At 40.3% G+C, this 20,079-nt stretch overlaps 1 pseudogene; it reads right to left on the reverse strand.

Moving 5' to 3' along the window:
• The window catches only part of LOC137024486 (uncharacterized), an 86,420-nt pseudogene that overhangs the window by 24,725 nt on the left and 41,616 nt on the right, over positions 1-20,079 (reverse strand).

Genomic DNA, 20,079 nt, shown 5'->3' on the forward strand with positions numbered 1-20,079 from the left:
TTTCTTTTAGTTTTAAATGACATAAATTGTACATTGAGAGTGTACCAAAGCCACATTACAAGAATTCAAATGAAACTCTTTTGCAGTAATAGTCAACAATAAAACGTAGAAGGTTTCACAACTGTTTTTGTTTGAGGATTTTCCATAGACAATAATTTTTATACTGTATAAACTTTATACAGTCTTCATTTTTCTGCTCTGCATCTTGCTTTTTTAAAAGCATAAATGCATTCTGTGTGAACAGCCCTTTTCAGTTAGTTCACTGCATTTTCAGAGCTAATTCACACTGCATGGATGCATGGAGACAATCATCAGGTTACTTGTGTGGGAACCATGGACGAATCAGACAAATGAATCATTCAGATGATTCTTTCAAAACATAATTGTAATTCAGAATCGAAATTCCAATTCCAGCTCGTCTACAGAGAAACCAATGAGGATTACTTTTACGACACCCTATGCTTCCTTATAGCAGGAGAAGTTACAAACCAAATGGTCACCCAAGAAGATAAAGATTTTTTGATCACCAGATCAAAGAAACAGAGAGACAATGCAGACCTTTTGTTTCCTTACTTCACAGAAAAGCCAATGGAGACAGTTCTACAAATAAAACTGCATCAAAATTGTTCCAAACAATTTTAAATGGACTTATCAAACATCTTTTAACTACATACATTTTGCATTATGTGTTCACAAATAGTACCTGTAACCAGTTATGCTTCAGAACACTCACAATTCATGTAAATGTGTTAACTCTTGACTGAATGACTGAAAGTATGCCTTATTTGGACTTAATTTAATTTCTTTTCATCTTTCCTAAATTATGGCTTGAATGAAATCTGTTTAAAATGTATTGTAAGGCCCGCCCAATCGGCCCAATGGCGGTTTCCTACAGGACGGGGAAGGTTTCTTGTGCGTTCCGTCTTTTCAGCGTGGCAAAGTAGTTTAATTCCAAATAATCTTTTATCTGACTCCGTGTTATTATGACCTCGAATTTAGTTTAGAATGTCAATTGATTATTGGTCATTTGTATAATAATTTGGCTTTACATTTGAATATTCTATTTAACTCTTTACTCTTATTGTTCTCGTTCATTCGGTTCTCAGTGTCGCACAGGGTCCTCGCACTGGCCATTCATTAATATGCGGGCCCACGATCACAAACTCGCCAGTCTTGGTCACTATAGGTAATTGACTATACTAATAGAGTGCCGCTCTCATGCTTGCTCTGTCTAAAAGTATTTGGTTTAGTCCCCCATAGATCTGTATACACTTGAATTAAAGTAACACTAACTCTAGTCAGAGGTCATAACCACTACTACAGATAAGCCAACCAATATTACTTCTCTTATAGCAGCTTTGGTTTGGTTTCCCATGTACACTTAGCTAGAGTAACATTACAATAAACAGAGGTAAGGCTCACCCTATTTAGGTTGGTCGATCAACATTTTGTTGTCCTAAACGGAAATTCCATTTTAGCCTTTACAGTCTAAATACACTTGAACTAATGCCAAGCGTTAGTCAGAGCTCTAAAATCACAGTTGGTGTGCCCTATGCTCCACTCAACTGGACTTTTGTCCGTTACTAACCTGACGCAGATTTGCGGTAACAATGGATACATCGTAATCTACTGAAGTCAATAATTTCAGAGTAAGTCAGAATACAATCAAATGTGACAATTTATTAGTCAGGTAAATGTATCATGCCATTTACATAATCAATTCAAAGGTGATCAAGATGCATACCTGACATGAAAAATACACATTGCTGAGTGTCCTGGACACTTCAGGGCTTCATCTGAATACAGAGTCGACCCCGAGCCTTTTGCAACATTTCTTTAAATACTCAGACCAACCCCCATTGTGGGGCATGAACTTACAATCAGAATTTGCATTTGCTAGGGCCACAGACCTAGGGGGTTCGCACCTTGCTATGGAACAGGAGGTAATTTAGATGAAAGACCCTGGGAAAGAGGCACACCCATGGTTGCAACCAAAGTATTTCTAAAACTCTTAAAACCTTTAATACCTTTGGTTTACTTTCATGTAGACGTGACCATTGTACCAGTTGCACTGAGACATTTCAAATGATACCAAACATGACTGTTAATTCATTTTCATTGACAGAACATTATAATTTGTATATAATCTTTTTAAGTGAACTGAGTGATGGGAAGAATGTGTAAAGGGAAGGAAGTGGGGGAGAAGGAGCAAATGCGAAGGAAGGACAGGATGGAAAGAAGCCTTCCCGCAACTTCACGCTGTGGGGTGTGGAGACAAATGGCTGTATGCGTTTGTGCTGTCCATATCTCAGGAGATCAAAGTATCATATTCCAGTTAATAGAAATTATGGTTAAAATGGCACTCTCTGCTAAAATAGAGAGGGGAATTAACACTTCATGATTGGGGGCAGAGAAAAGCCCTTTTGAAACAGGACGATATCTGATTGGCCAAAACTCCTCTAAGGTGTGACAAACAACTAAGTTTAAATAGTCATATTGCAAGAGAAGACTAGTTCAAGAAGAGAACCAAGACAAGACAAGAACCAAGAACTATGGAGTAACAAGAAGAACAGACAAGCAGCTCATTCAAGCCATTCAACTTTCACTCAGTTTTCTTTTCTTTGCTTTTACTTAATTTTCTTTTCCGCTGAAAGTCTCGTTGTGACGAGCAGGGTGACGCAAGTGATAACGAGCATCACCTGGGAGGCGCACCGGCCTTGAGTCTCTCACGGAGGAGCTCCGGGAGCATAAAAGGAGGAGCGACGTCAGTGAAGGACGAGAGAGGACCAGGCCTGGACTTTACGTTATGTTTTATTATGTTTGTGTGGCGGACGTCTGCCGGCATTACTTTTGTTCTTTGTTTATTTTGAATTAAAGTTTTGTTGAATGTTGCCCGAGGCGGTGGTGCTGGAGCCTAGTGACAGGTGGGATGGAGAGCTCGAGGCCGTGCCCCTGGGATGAGGTGGGGTGGCTGCCGTCCAAGAGGGAGCGGAGGAGTCGCCGCAGTTCACCGTGGGCCAGAGCCTGCTGCCGTCCGCCATAAAGGGGAGGAACAGGGAACGGGGGACTCGCTGCCGGCTGCCCTCAGTCGGAGGAGCCATTGCCGGCTGCCAGGAGGCGGTCGAGGATCGGGCCGTCCACCGAGCGTCCAGTGGCCACCGCATGGCACCGCGAAGAAGAGCCTCTTGGCAGGCTGAGGACCGAGCGGCAGTGTGTCGGGGAACCGGACCAAGATTTTTTTTTTTTTCTCTCTTTTTCCTCTCTCCCCTCTCTCGTCCTGTCGCTCCCCTTGCTTCCGTCTCCTTTCTCTCGTCTCGTCTGTCCTTACCCCCAGGTGCTGCGGCCACCGAAACAGGCCCCGGGGGGGAGTAAGCGCAGTCGCGGGAGTACCCCCCGGCCTGCGAGGGGCGATGGGGGTATGTGACGAGCAGGGCGGGCGAGAGCCGTGAGGGAACGGCGCTAGGCCGGTGACGCAAGTGATAACGAGCATCACCTGGGAGGCGCATCGGCCTTGAGTCTCTCACGGAGGAGCTCTGGGAGCATAAAAGGAGGAGCGACGACCGTGACGGATGAGAGAGGACCAGGCCTGGACTTTATGTTATGTTTTATTATGTTTGTGTGGCCGGCAGACGTCGGCGAGGGTCTGCCGGCATTACTTTCATTTTGTTCTTTGTTTATTTTGGTATTAAAACTTTGTTTGAACATTCGCCGGTTCCCGCCTCCTTCTTCCCACATTTACGAACCACGTTACACTCGTGTTCTAAGTTTTTCCGCAAAGTTCAACCAACGACTTTTGCCGCTTTAACTCCAGCCACGACAAAGAGACTTCAATTTTCCAGCAAGCTCAAACGTGATTGGTTTTGACCTAATCACTATCTGGACCTGAATAGACAAATCGACTTGGAAAACCCTTTTCTGCACACTCTCTCTCTCTCAAAACTCTTTCTCTCTCATTTCCTTTCTGCAACGCGTATGAATGTGTGTGTGTTTGTGTTAGATTAGTTTGTGTTATAATAAATAAAGTCTCTTGTAGATTTTTTAAAGAAAGTGTCTTGTATTATGTGCTTCTAAAATTTAATGTCTTCAACTGTGATCTTAAGTTACCGTGCTTTAATCAGTGTTTTCACGATTGTTGGATATTTATATCCGCTACAAGAGCTTATTACGGCTCGAGCAAATGATCGCTGGACGACTCAGTTGCTCGGTCGTAAACTTACAACTCTTTATAATTCCCTAATAAATTATTTCATTTGAGCTAATTTTACTTCCTAGGGTGTGTTTTGTACAGAAGAGGATTAGGGCCAAGCAATAATAAAAAAAAATAAAACCATCTCGAGATTAAAGTTGTTAAATTTCGAGAAAAAACTTGTTAAATTTCGAGAAAAAAGTCGAAATAAAATGTTGAGAATAAACTCATTAAATTACAAGAAAAAAGTCGAGATAAAATGTTGAGAATAAAGTCATTAAATTACGAGAAAAAAGTCGTTAAATTATGAGAACAAATTCGTTAAATTATGAGAAAAATGTCGTTAAATTTCGAGAAAAAAGTTGAGATAAAATGTTGAGAATAAACTCATTAAATTACGAGAAAAAACTCGTTAAATTTCAAGAAAAAGTCGAGATATAATGTTGAGAATAAAGTCATTAAATTACGAGAAATAATCATTAAATTAGCTACAAGAACAAACTCGTTAAATTATGAGAAAAATGTCGTTAAATTTCGAGAAAAAAGTCGAGATAAAATTTATTAAATTATGAGTTTATTCTCAGCATTTTATCTCGACTTTTTTCTCGAAATTTAACAACATTTTTCTCATAATTTAACAAATTTGTTCTCGTAATTTAACGACTTTATTCTCAACATTTTATCTCGACTTTTTTCTTGAAATTTAACAAGTTTTTTCTCTTAATTTAATGAGTTTATTCTCAACATTTTATCTCAACTTTTTCTCAAAATTTAACGAGTTTATTCTCAACATTTTATTTAGACTTTTTTCTCAAAATTTAACAACTTTAATCTCGAGATGGTTTTATTTTTTTATTATTGCTTGGCCCTAATCCTCTTCCGTACCTGTTCTGGTCAGTAGGGGGACTTGTTTCAAAAAACAATCATTGACTCAAAGATCTGATATGATCATCCATCTCATATTTTTACTTATTTAAAAATGTATTGGGTTTGAGAGGCTAAGTAAGCTTTTTATCTCTTCCAGCTCTACAAATGCACCAAATAAACCCATGTTTAGCGCTTATTACTCTCCAGCTGCTGCTCGTCTGTAAGGGCAGGTGGGGCCTCACCAAAATATTAATCCAAAACATAGACCTCTATATAAACTGCATTAATAATAAATTGTAAATGTGTTTAACATTCTATAACAAATCTTTTCAGATTTTCCAGAATATTTTAAGATGTAAAGTGAGCAGGACAAATTAAAACTTGTGCATGGCTTTGGCAGGCATTTATGATACTAAGCGGGGCAGCAGGTGCCTGAGCCCTCCCTAGCTCTACAGCGCCCAACAATTCTTCAGTGTAAATCTGTGGTGAAAATGGAACTGCAGCACGCACTCACTTATTTTTATGTTACCTTTACATGGAAAATTATATGTATTAAAACCATTTAAATTCAGCCTGATGGACCCACGGCCAACATGACCACAATAATTTTCACCCTATCATTCTGATTTACAGTTCTTCAGTGTTGACTCTGATCCAGTACACTTCACATGTGCGTAATGCTCTACCAGAGTTCAGCTCTCTTCAAACCACTCCAGCACCTTTTTTATATCCCATCCATCATCACACACTGCTCCTCACTGACCTCTATGCAATTCTGCAGAAAAAGAAACTCTTGTCTGCTCTGGTGAGAAAGATAAAGATAAAGAGAGGGGAGGGGCTTCTGACCACCACCAATCACACTCAGAGTTAAACTTCAAGAGAACAACGACAAATCAGCTGATATATCTCGATATATATCAAGTCAAGAGAACACCATTGTTGATGAACAGGGCTCCTCCTCTACCTCACAGAAACACTTTACTGAGAAGACACACACATAATAAAGTGCTGACAGTCACCCAGCTGTCATGAGTGAGTGTGGGAAACACTTCAGGGTACATACAGCGCTAAAGTCTGACACCTGCAGAGAAGAGATACAAGCACTGATAACTAACTGCCGGCGAAAAACACTGATAAGACAGAGACATCACCCAAGGAGTATTCCAGAAAAACAATATACAATATTTCATAGAAATGTATTACGTTTTGCATTTTGTTTGCAAAAAAACAAAAAAACAAAACAAAACAACAACAAAAAACAACTTGTTGAAACAAAATGTGCTGTAACATTCCCCAATTTCACAATAATGATAATAATAATAATAATAATAATAACAAGAAGACATATCCATGCACATAGTCAGTGGGACTTTAATTAATAAATTATAATGTTATTATAATTCAATAACATTAAAATTAAAATCAATGTTGAACAACAATCAGATATCAAAACAATATTCAATTTGGGCTCAAATATAAAACAAGTACATAAAACAAACATACATGCTGTGTACTGACTGCCACAAAACCCTCTGCAGGACATAAAGTGAACAACAAGCAAAGTCTTTACATTCTTCTGATGTAAAGATCCTTGACCACAGCTGCTGTTTGTAAACTTATTTCCTAAAGTACATTACAACATTCTTTAGCAAAATATATGTCCACTATCAGTGGGTCTGCATTCAAAAGGAATATGATATTTTTATAAGTTGACATTGATGTGAAGACTAGAGCAGTGGGAGTTTTAAAGCATCTAAAATTATAACAATTATATACAAATTGATAGAAATGTTTAAATGAAATGGGATCACAAAAACAAACAAACAAACAAAAAAAAACTCTGGAAAGAGAAATTAAAAACTTTTTGTAAAAGCCATGAAAGCAAAGCATTTTTTTTTGGTCAAAAACTGATTAAAATGTTATTGATTTAGTAGATGTAGCAGATAGAAAATGTTACATAAAAGATTGGTGGAAAGCAGATGAAACTTATATAGCATCTGAAACGCTTAAACCCTGCAAACATTTAATAGCATTGAGAGGATTTGGGGCAGTGGGTGTGGTTTGAGTTATACAGTCCCTCCCTGTTTTTCTGGCTCCTTCCCCACATCATCATAGTCTGTTATTGGAAAACAAGAGAACATTTATTTGTTATTATATGCGTTAAAAAATATCAATAATTTTAAAGGGGGGGGGGGGGTAAAAACATGTAATTTGAGAGAACAATATGAAACCCACACCTGCTGTGTCATTGGACAACTGTCGTACAATGATGACATCATCATAGTTTTCTGGTAAGTCAAAATAGACAAAAGTAAAATAATGAAAAAATTAAATGCAGCCATTAAATGTACAAAATTTGGGATTTTGAAACAGTGCATACTGCATGTATAATTAAAATGCATATACATCTATATTGTTAAATCTGTAGAAATGATTATAAGAAATAAACCTGTATCACGAGGTCTCAGTCCAAGAGTGATTACATCATCATAATTCTCAGGTGTGACTTGCTGCTCTTCTAAATGAGTTAATAGAAAAGAGGAAATAAACAGAAACTGATTTTACCATTCAGAGGCCTAATAGTTCATTTAATTTAGTGCAATCAGTTAAAGTCACTGACCTTTTGGCCTTTCAGTGGTGATGATGTCATTATAGTCAGGAGCGGCTCCTACTGCAGAATTTGCTTTAAAAAGCATAGATTCAATAAATCCTTATCTGAATTATTATGTGCTGAATGGTTTAATAATAATTTAAACTCAGTTAAGAAAGCCTGCTAAGTGAATGTTTTAATCAATTTAACATCCATTCATTTTTGTATGTAGCACATAAGATTGTTATATTTGAGTCCTCAAACCTGAAAGAAGCTCATCAGCATCTTCATACCCAGAATGCTGTTCTTCTGTTATGGAGGAGTAGATTTATCATAAACATGTTGAATCACATTGACACACACTGAATTACTACACTAACCCTGTATTATTTCAGAGAACACACAAAAGTCCCAAAAATGGATCTATGTTATTTACCCTACACACCCCTATGAATAAAATGATTACCCTTTTTATATCCACAAATCAGACACTATGACACGGACACTCACCCCTCTGAGTGAAGAGACGGTGTCTATGAATGGGTCTGCGATGAATCTCCTCATAAACGGCCTCAGTCGTGCTCCTGTGTCTCCTCTTAGAGAGAGCTGTGAGTGTAGAGAGACAAACCTGCTGTCAGTTCACAACACATGACTGATCACACACTGAATAAGACACAATATGACAGTCTCTGGATCTCTCCTACCTCTCCTCATCACTCTGTTCTGCTGAATCAGTATAAGCAGTGGCACTAAGAGCAGGAAGAGCACAACTCCCAGTACAATCACAAGCACAGAGAGAGACGGAGGAGTTTGTGGAGGAGAGACTGATGTTGAGCTCACTGTCTGAGAAACTGGAGGAGAAGATGATGTTGTTGTGGCAGGAGTAGTGGACACTGACAAATCTGGCAAAACAGACACAAACATATTTAATACCATGCAAATACACAAATATTATTAGCAATTAATGAATACATTTTATCAGTGTTTTCTGTGACCTGCACAGGTGAGTCCAGCGTGATCTTTGTTGGAGCAGTCAGTGTGGTTCTTCAGGGAGAGAGGACATTCCCACAGGTGAATCTCATTCCCTCTGCACTCGACTCTGTTCAGCCACACAACACCTTCACCAGCACCAAAGACTGAATTCCCATCAGCCCTCAGTGCTGCTCCACAACCCAGCTGTCTGCAGACCACCTGAGCATCGCTGATGTCCCACAGATCATCACAGACTGAGCCCCACACAGCGTTATGATACACCTCCAGCCTCCCAGAGCACCGGCCCTCCCCTCCACTCAGTCTGAGAGGAAGACTCTCTATATAACACATACAAGACTGACATTAATTCCCAGAAGAGTACTATCAGAACAGCAGCACCTACAGGGTGTCTTTAAAAGACAGAGCCGTAGTTCACTGACAAGCTACGCAATATCGCGTTCATTATCGAAGGCGATTCATCTGCGATAATGAACACGATATTGCGTAGCTTGTCAGTGATCTACGGCTCTGTCTATTAAATGCCGCTCCATTTGAAAGCAGGTGATGGCGATTTAGCGGTAATCAGGGAACCGGCTTTACTGACGAAATGCGCGTGACAATCGCATGCGATATATCGCCCAGCCCTAGGAGTATGTGTGTTGCGTGAGATTAATTGTGGTCATATGACTGTTATGATGTCCTTTGCCACCAAATTAACTTACCTGAATACTGTCTCTTGTAGGGAGATGTAGACCATGTCAGATAGCTTCGAGGGGACTCATGACTTTTCTGTTCTGGAATCACAAGTTAGGGCATTATAAACATTATTAATATTTGTTAATGTTTATTAATAAGACTGCTAATGTTACCTAATGAAACCTTATTGTAAAGTGTAACCAAAAAAGTATATGTTTCAATAATGCTGACAATTTACAGTGTCACAATGACAGTCCTTTGGCAGTGCCTCAACTGTCGAAGTTCAGTGTGGATAGATAACATGAAGTGGAGTTAAACTACACTGATAACAGTTGGGTGTTCATATGCTACATACAGCTGTGGATCGCAGTGAAGTTCAGTGGGATTTTTTTCCACAAAATGATAAGAAGCACTCAAATACCTCCTTTGGGGTGTGTTTTGTCAATGCATACAGTGCCAGACATGAACATTCTTTTAATGTTTGTGGGGTTGTTGGGAATTCCTTAATTTTATTGGGTTGACCCTGAGCTCATTTTTATTCTTAGTACTATTCAAAAATTTTCTGTTTAATTCAGTTGCTGTTTTTACCCAGTATTTACATGAGTTCCTATGGAGACTACAATAGGACAACAGTTCAACAGAAGTTTGAATGTGTCATGGCAGCGCTCATTGATTGCTCAGGAAAAATAATGTGTATAATATATTATATTATACCTTACCTGAGCAGATGATTTTGACCACTTCATCTCTATTGCAGTCATTCTGTCCCCAGGGTAAAGATGGACACTGCCACAGGTTAGAATCATGTGGTCGACATTTTACTTTATCTAGCCAGTTAGGAGCTGAGTCTAGTCTTGGTATAGAATTGGAAAAAGCACCAGATCTTCCACAGTTCAGCTCTTGACAGATCAGACTCGCTGTGTCTCTGTCCATCTGGTTCCAGCACACATTACCCCAGGATCCATTGTAGAAAACCTCCACATTCCCTTCACAGCCCTCAGTTAACCTGATCTCTTTAAACTCTAGATGGAAACATGAGTGCAACCTTAGCTTTCATCCAACCCCATTCATTTCAACTACTGAATTTTATAATATATATAGGTGACAGAAATATCTCAAATAATATTTTAGATTTTAAATGTTATAAAATAACGGTTTATACCTGAACACACGACTCCTACATCCTCCTTGTGTTGACAGTCATGTTTTCCCCAGCCTGGAGAAGAGCAGCTCCACAGGGACGTCTCATTCCCCTCACACTCCACCTCATCCAGCCATATGGGTCCAGAACCAGGACCAAACCAGGCTGGTACCTGCTGGTTACTGAGGGCCACTCCACACTGCAGCTGTCTGCACACCACATGGGCATCTTTAATATCCCAGGAGTCATCACACACTGTCCCCCATGAGCCGCTGTGAAAAACCTCCAGCCTCCCTGCACAGTCTCCCCCAGAACCCACCAGCCTGATGGACCCGCGACCTGATATTCAGAGAAAGAGAAACACATTAGTGATCACTAACAACTGAAGAATCTGCCCAGATGTTGCTCTTCTCACCAAGGCAGGTGATTGACAGCTGTTGTGTGGAGCTGCAGTTGAGAGTTTGTGGAGAGCTGCAGTTCCCCAGATGAGCTTCACTCCCAGAGCACTGGAAGCCCGTCACACACTCATGACTGTGTTCAGGACTGGATGAAGAGGAGCCGGAAAAGTTCAGCACAGAGCCACAGCCCAGCTGTCTGCAGATCACAGAGGATTCAGTGAGACTCCAGGAGTCCAGCAGAACTCTCCTCCAGACCCGATGGATGGAAACTTCCACCTCCCCCTCACACTGTCTCTCTCCAGACAACCGCACCAGACCATCATGAACAGCCAGAGAGGAACCTGGAGGGAAGATCTTTATTTTTAATTTATCATTCTATTACTAAAACAAGAATTGTGCAACAACATTATAAAAAAGTGCTTATATATTATATAGAGAGTTTTTCAGTAGCATAATTTCAAACAAGTTTACTAGAGCAGATGACTCCAACATCTCGTCTATGAGAACATTCAGCTCGACTCCATGAAGAGATGGAACATTCTGAGAGTTTTGTTTCATTCCCGTCACAATCAAACACATCAGCCCAGATTTCACCACTTCCCTCTCCAAACCAGTCTGATCCCACAACAGACACAGCAATCCCACAATTCAGCTGTCTACAGAGGACACTGGCAGCTCTCATATCCCAGCATGCATCACACACTGTGCCCCACTCGTTGATGAACCAAAGCTCCACTCTTCCAGAACAAGAGTCTGAACTGTTTACCAGTCTGAGATCAGTGTAACCTGTGCAAAGAACTTTTATCATTACAAGGCCCATTACAAAAAACATCTATCATACAACCTTGACTGAGAAACATCTTCTCTTCATGTGTGCAATCAAATATTGCTTAACCTTTCAGTAACAATGCAAAAACAACTTATGGGAACAAAGTTGTATAATAGATCATTTAAGATTGGTTACAGTAAATCTAAGACATGATAGAGTACAAAAACAAATAAGGAGACACTTAATGTCAATACTTTACCAGAACAGATCAAGCCCACATTATTGTCACTGGTGCAGTTGTGTTTCTGTGATGATGATATTGAACAGAATGAAATCTGAGACTCATTTCCTCTGCACTGAATCTCTTGTGTCCACATCTGAGCGTCTCCTTTTCCAAAAGCATCTTCTCCCAGCACCTGTACAGGAGCCCCACAGTCCAGCTCTCTACACACAACCTCTGCATCCTGCTGATCAAAGGCAGCAGCACACACTGACATCCACATCTGATCATCAAGTATCTCTAACCTCCCAGAGCAAAGGTGAGAACCACTAACAAGTCTGGAAGGTTTATGACCTGTTTAGATTACATGAACCACAGTGCACAGTAGTGAAAAACACATGCTTGGTAATTAAATGCCAGTAATAACAATGCAGATGTGTTAACATACAAACTAAGTTTTACACATAAAACACAACCACTCTTTGTGTCAACACAAATTCTTGGGCAACAGGTGAAAACAACAAGTCTGGAATGCTTTGAAGTAAAGTGTTATTTACCTGAACAGATGACTCCGGCATCCAAACTGTGAGTACAGACATGTATGCTCCATCCTGATGACCCACAGTTTTTCACTGTAGACTCTGATCCAGCACATAAAATAGTATTCACCCAAATTGGTCCTGATCCTGGTCCAAAATGAGCACCACTCAGAGCATCTACAGGTTCTCCACAGTCCAGCTCTCTACACACCACTGCAGCATCAGCCAAATCCCAAAAATCATGACACACTGTTCCCCACTGACCTCTATGATGAATCTCCACTCTACCAGCACAGCGACTGTTACCACCAACCAACCTCACATTTTTTTCACCTATATGTAACAAATGAAATACAGAAAAAGACTATGAGTAAAACAAGGATATTTCAATCGCTGCTATACTTTTTAAATGTACTCTAGAAATTTATTTTGTAATGTACACAAGATATAGTGTACAAAATTTTTCTAGATTTTTCAAAATGTGTGTATGAGTGTCTTAACATTTATATTTAATGAACTTTGAGGTATATAAAGAAAAAGCACAACTTAAGTGTATTTCTTTTTCACCTGGAATAACTTACATATTATTTAAACTCTTACCAGCACAGAGAAGCCCCTGGTAATTATCATGTGAACAGTTGTGTTTGTGTGATGGTGATGTTGGACAGAGGTGAATCTGAGACTCATTTCCTCTGCACTGAATCTCTTGTGTCCACATCTGAGCGTCTCCTTTTCCAAAAGCATCTTCTCCCAGCACCTGTACAGGAGCCCCACAGTCCAGCTCTCTACACACAACCTCTGCATCCTGCTGGTCAAAGGCAGCAGCACACACTGAATTCCAGGTGTTCCCATGAAAAACCTCCACTCTTCCAGAACAGCGAGAATCTCCAACAAGCCTGACACCTTATAGCAAAAGAAAATATATCTAATCTATATATATATATATACAGTTTGGCACTATATATATAAACTTCATCTATTTGTGTAATTCTTGTCATTAATTTTTCTACCAAAAAGATTCATACATTAATGTGAAACGGAATGAAGGTAAAATAATTAAATATTTTATAAATGGCTAATTTAAAGAGAAAGTTCAGCCAAAAATAAAGATTCTGTCATCACCGCTCACCACAATGTAAAGGCAAATCAATATGGATGTTATTTCATAAAATAAAGTACATGCCACATGGAAAAAAAATGAAAATCACCTTTTGTGTTACACAGACGAAGGTCATTCTAGCTTGGACCGAATATAGCGTGAGCAAAAAAATAAAAGAATTTTCATTAGAAGTCCTCTGTACCATAGGGGATGGAAGGGACAGGGTCTTACTCAGGGGATCGTCAAAGCTGCTGTTCCTGTCCCAGGGAAGAGTGCTTCAGAATTTGATTCCTTTTTTTCAGCCATGACCAAAAGGCTAGGGAAGTGTTCCCAGTCCCAATGGAGAGGAACGCTACGGAGACCACACCCTGCCCAAAGGGAGGAAATGTGTGGAAGTACACATATAGACTGACCCATGGGGCAGTACTACATATGGAAGATCTCTGGGATAGGTTCTACCTGGCCAGGGAGGAACTACTACTGGAATAGAGACAGGGCAGGGCAGAGCCGCCCAGGGAAAGACATGGGATTACTGTCAGGGAAACCATATAATAGACAAACACATATGGGATTACCCAGAATGAATCACATCATATCTACTTGTCGACAGCACACAGGAGGATACCGGCTCCACTTGGAGATTATAAAATCTCGCAAATGTGTTAGGTGTCACCCAACCCGCAGCTCTGCATATGTCTGCCAGAGAAGCACCGTGCACCAATGCCCAGGAGGAAGCAACACCCTGAGTGGAGTGAGCTCTCACCCCTAAAGGGGACGGCTCGCCTTGGGACTGGTATTCTGGTAACTGGGGGGAACACATATTTGCGTAAGCCCTGGGGCCAGCTGTGTGCCAGTGCATCTGTGCCGAGGGTCCCCTCGGTCAGGAAAAAAAAAAACAACTGGCAATGAGCAGACTCCTGGGAGGCAAACAGGTCTACCTGTGCATCCCCGAATCGGCTCTAAATCATCCCAAAATCGCGCTGTCATGTTGACTGTGTCCAACTCCACACAGAGAAAAGAAATGCTCTGCATGGGTGAGAGCTTGCTCTTTTTCCAGTTGACCCAAAGCTCCACCCAGCTGAGGTGCCTGAGCACCAGGTCCCTGTGTTCACATACCTGATCTCGGGACTGGGCCAGAATGAGCCAGCTGTTGAGATTGTTGAAGATGCGAATGCCTACTTCCCACAGCAGGGTCAAGGGCAGCTTCCCTGACTTAAAAACACAGACAGGGACAGCCCGAAGGGGAGGACCTTGTACTGGTATGCTTGACCCTCGAACACAAAGTGAAGAAATGGTCTCTGTCGAGAGAGAATCGAGACCTGAAAGTACGCTTCCTGCAGGTCGATCGCTGCAAACCAATCCTGGAAGCGAACACACATGAGGATGCATTTCAGCGTGAGCATCTTGAACAGAGCTTGTGAATGAGGGTGTTGCTGAGAGTGAGAAAGCAGAGCACTGTTCATTGTCAGCACAGACCCAGTATGGCCCAGAGGTATCAGAAACTGCTCTTTTATTGAGAAAGTGGGTACCACTGGTGCTGGAGCTAGCGGCAGAACAGAAATAAAATGAAACACAGGATTCTCCATCCGGCCCTCCTCTAGAGGAAGGAGCAGTGCCTTCACCATCTCCTGGAACAGAGCAGTCCCCTCCATCTCTGGGCCAGCCATCTCAGGGACACTAAGGTATTTTCTTTTTGGAGGATTTAACAGTCTGGATGGGCTGTGTCTTCTTGCTGTGGGTGGCTTGGGGCGGACGGAATGGTTCAGGTCTCCCTAGAGCCAGTGCAGCTGCAGGGAGATGCCCTTGGTGATAAGCAGGCTGGGGGCCAGCCCGTGGCAGATTGGTGCAATATCACGCCAGGGCAATATGTGTTTTATGGCCTCTGTCTGCTTTTGGACTGCCAAGAACTGCTGGGCAAAGTCCTCGACAGTGTCGTCGAAGAGGCTGGCATGGGAGATGGGGGCGTTGAGAAAGCACACTTTGTTGGCATCCTTCACCTCAGCCAGGTTCAACCAGAGATGCCTGGGAAAGCCTGGCCATCAACTTTCTAATCCGATTCAGTGTGAGTAACCACGCCAGAGGGGGGCAACTCAGCCTTCTCATTCTTTTCAGAGGACAAAAGGCTATTCTCTGATGCAGCGATAGCAGTCAGAGCATGTACAATCCACAAGTGCTTTCTCAGCATGCTGTTTACCCAGGCACATGATACAGCAATTGTGGCTGTCAGATGAGGTCAGGAAATTACTGCATCCAGAAACACACGGACGAAAAGACATCTTGAAAAAGACGCTGATCGCCCATGCTTGCTCTTTTAGGGAACTGCTTTTTCATCCAAAATGGCCAGGGATGAAATGCTGTGCTGTCTGTCCCACGCTTAACACACACACCGCTGCAATGTGCCTTCACACCAGAACCCACGAGCTGTGAAGCAAAAAATAGCAATGAAAATTGCTGTTGACGGAGAAACTCCTATAGCAATTACAATTGCTTTTTTGCTCTCTTAAGTATAGAAATTTGCACTTTATTGCAGGTGACTGGAATATAAGTGATCACTCGACAACAGCTCTGCTCCGAAGCAAAGTATGAATGAAAGTGAGTATGCCGATCCTATTTATACCTATATGTCCGGGTAGGTACATACTGGTATAAATAATCAATAAATGATTTTCTGATCCAGAAAATCATTTATTGCTTTTTATGCATCAGTTAATCATGCCAGTGACTAAATGTTCAACTTCACATTGTTTCTCTTTGTAGTTTGAAAATAGTCTGTTATTGAAATTGTGATTAAAGTATATAGATTACAGAAAGTGATCAAAGAATGCTCCTTTAACAATCGCTGAAGCTGTCAGTCACACAGCGGGAGTTTATCAGTGACTGAGTTCTGGACTCTCATCAAAACTCCTGTTATAATCAATGACACCTTCTACACTGCACAATGAATCTCTTATTTACATTGTGTTTGCATCATTGGTTATGATGAAAGGATTCGTAAGAGTGCAGAAATTGAGCTGCAATGTCATCGGCTACAATGCTGCAACCTTTCATGCGACAGGAGTAGATCTAAATATAATGCTATAACACTTTTCACAATATTAAAAAGTATTAAAAACTCCACATGCAGAGTTCCACATGTAATACTTATTTCATATGCAAGATGTTAGCCAATCATGGCAGTGGGTGTTTACATTAAAGTCTCACAGCAGACACACCCCTTCCAACAGAGCGTTCAAATCAGAGGGCTAAAACAGGGTAGAAAATGTCATTTTATTTCTAAATTATGATGTATAAATCATACTAGCAATATCATTGGACCTCAGGAAACATTATAAAATAATAAAAATGCAGTTCATGATCCCTGTAATAATATAAAAAATTGTGAGATTTGGAGCATGCTAACCTGAACAAAAGACTCCTGCATCTTTAGAGTGATCACAGTCATAAAAACCCCATTGTATTGATGCACAGTACTTCAGTGTTGATTCTGATCCAGTACATAACATAAGACGTGTCCAGATTGGTCCTGATCCTTGCCCAAAATAAGCATCACCCAGAGCATCTACAGGTTCTCCACAGTCCAGCTCTCTACACACCACTGCTGCTTCAGTCATATCCCAGTCCTCATGACACACTGTTCCCCACTGACCTCTATGAAGAACCTCCACTCTACCAGCACAGGAACTGTTACCACCAACCAACCTCACTCTCATATTATCTATATAATAAATAGCAAGAGCCAAGAAAAAGATATGGACAAAGGGAAAGCATCACAGAAAGAGGGAGAAAAATAAATATTGTGAAGTTAATATTTATTTTCCATCTATAGAAATAAAATTTGATTTTACTGCATTAAAAAAACTGCTCAAACCTGCACACATAAGTCTAACATCATTGTAATGAGAAAAGTTGTGTTTGTGTGATGGTGATTTTGGGCAGAGGTGAATCTGAGACTCATTTCCTCTGCACTGAATCTCTTGTGTCCACATCTGAGCGTCTCCTTTTTCAAAAGCATCTTCTCCCAGCACCTGTACAGGAGCCCCACAGTCCAGCTCTCTACACACAACCTCTGCATCCTGCTGGTCAAAGGCAGCAGCACTCACTGACATCCACATCTGATCATCAAGTATCTCTAACCTCCCAGAGCAGCGAGAACCTCCAACCAGCCTGACTTCTGAATGAACATTAGAAAATCCTTTGAGTTTGCGAATGAAACTTATGTCAGATATTTTATTTTCCTTAATCTTTTAAAACAAAAGACACATAAAACATTGAGATGATTTTTGTCATTTTCCCTTTTAAAAAACACTATTGAAACTAAGCCACAAAAATGGCTCATACCAATAAAAATTCTGGATGTTATGGTTTGCTGACATCAGTCCCTGTTTTTTTGTAAATTAATTAAAGGTGCTCTAAGTGATGTCACGCGTTTTTAGGCCAAAACATTTTTTGTCACATACAGCAAACATCTCCTCACTATCCGCTAGCTGCCTGTCCCCTGAACACACTGTAAAAAAAAACGCGGTCTCTGTAGTCGCCACAAGTTCCAAAAATGGCAATAAAAACAAACTGGTGCAGCCTGGACCACAAAACATAATAAACACGCTTCAGCCAATAACTGACAAGAATGATTTTAAATGCGCGTTCATGACTGTTTCAGGAAGCACGGAGGGGAGGAGGAGGAGGAGGAGGAGGGAGGGTCTAGCTAGCCTCTGTTTTGTTTGACAACACTTCGAACGTCAACAGGAAGTTACTTCACCCAGGATCACTTACAGCACCTTTAATGCATTGTATTCAAAAGTTTGAAATCACTTTGAATGGGTTATATTTTTGAGAAAAAATATGTTCTTACCAAATTGATCAAAAAATACAGTAAAGACATTTTGTTTGTGTTTTATTTTACAGTCCTGTTTCATATGTATATGCTATGTACTTACTGTAGTAATTACAATAATAGGGTAATAACTAGCTACTAGCCCTGAATCTACTTAAACCTAATCTTAACCCATGTAGTTACCTTATACTGTATTACTCGGTAATTTCTTGGGAAAGTATACTGTATGTAAAGTGAAAGTGCATGCACTGTAAAATAAAAGTACAACTGGTGTTATACTTTACTGTTATAATATGACATGTTATAAATGACTTATTTTTTTAAAAATATGCTGTTCTTCAAATGTTATAAAGCAATAATAATAAGTTGAGTATTTGCATTTACTGTTTGTTCTCAGGTCTATTTAAAGTCCAAAGGGTAAAATATGACTGCCTTTGACCTTTTGTTTTTCTATAACACAAAACATTTAGCTTACCTGAACAAATGACTTGAGCACTCTTATTAAGACACTCGTCATCATGAATGCTTGCCTGCATGGATCCACATGTCTTAAGTGTAGACTCTAATCCATTACACATTGGATTTTTTATTAAGATTGGTCCTGATCCCAGACCAAAATGAGCATCACCCAGAGCATCTACAGGTTCTCCACAGTCCATCTCTCTACACACTACTGCAGCATCAGCCAAATCCCAACCAACACCACACACTGTTCCCCACTGACCTCTATGAAGAACCTCCACTCTACCAGCACAGCGACTGGTACCATTTACCAGTTTCACATTCCTTTTGTCTGTAAAAGAGAGTGAGAGAAAAAGCGATAGAGAAAGAGAGAGAGAGATTGGTATCTTAACCCATTTACTATACACATAACATATTGCACCACCATAACACCAAGCCATTTCAAAAGGTCTCTCACGGATTAATAAAAATCAACCATAGTTTTTGTCTAGTAACATACACAGCCTTTATTATTATTATTATTTGCCATTATGAAAGTAAACAATTGATGGTTTTGTTCATGTGAAACCAAAAATAAATGAGAAAACCTAATTTAAAGATTTAAAATCAAATTATTAATGTAGAGCTGAATTTAAGAAATCATGCTCCGTAACTTTCAGTTTTTTGAATGTTAGGCTCTGATATAGCCGCAAGCAAAAAATAAATAAATAAATAAAATTCTGTCACTTTTTTGTTTTTAAATTTTTATGAACACCAGTTCAATCTCTGCCTTTTCAGAGGATTGATGACCCACACCCACCCTTTGAGTTGCATTCATTTATCAGTTTTCTTTTATCATGCAGAATCAAAAGTTCAGTCATGCTTTCAGACAGGGGGCCCTATTTTAATCTAAGCACATGGTTTGAAGCGCGTGGCGCAGGTGCACTTAGGGCATGTTGGAATCCTTTTTTGTTAGTTTAACATAGAAAAATGGTCCAAAAGGATTGTACCTAGTTTCTTAATGAGTCATGGGTGTGTTTTGGGTGTAACGTGCAATAAACCAATCAGAGTGTCATCTCCCATTCCCTTTAAAAACCAGGTACGCTTGCGCCATGGCAGATTCGCTATTTACATGGCAGAATTTGCAAGCAGAAAGACCGGATGCTTCTCCAGAAAGGAATCCTTTTATTTTAAATATTTAAAAAAAATGTTTGTGTGCTGCTGCGCGTCCCTGTGTGTGTAACAAGCAGAGTGTACACGTGTTGTACACCCGCCTATGTGCATATTACTAATGCGGCCTTTAAATAACAACAACAAAAAATACTGCGCC

The sequence above is a fragment of the Chanodichthys erythropterus genome, chromosome 8 (genome assembly GCF_024489055.1).
Source record: "Chanodichthys erythropterus isolate Z2021 chromosome 8, ASM2448905v1, whole genome shotgun sequence".
NCBI classification, from domain to species: Eukaryota; Metazoa; Chordata; class Actinopteri; order Cypriniformes; family Xenocyprididae; genus Chanodichthys; species Chanodichthys erythropterus.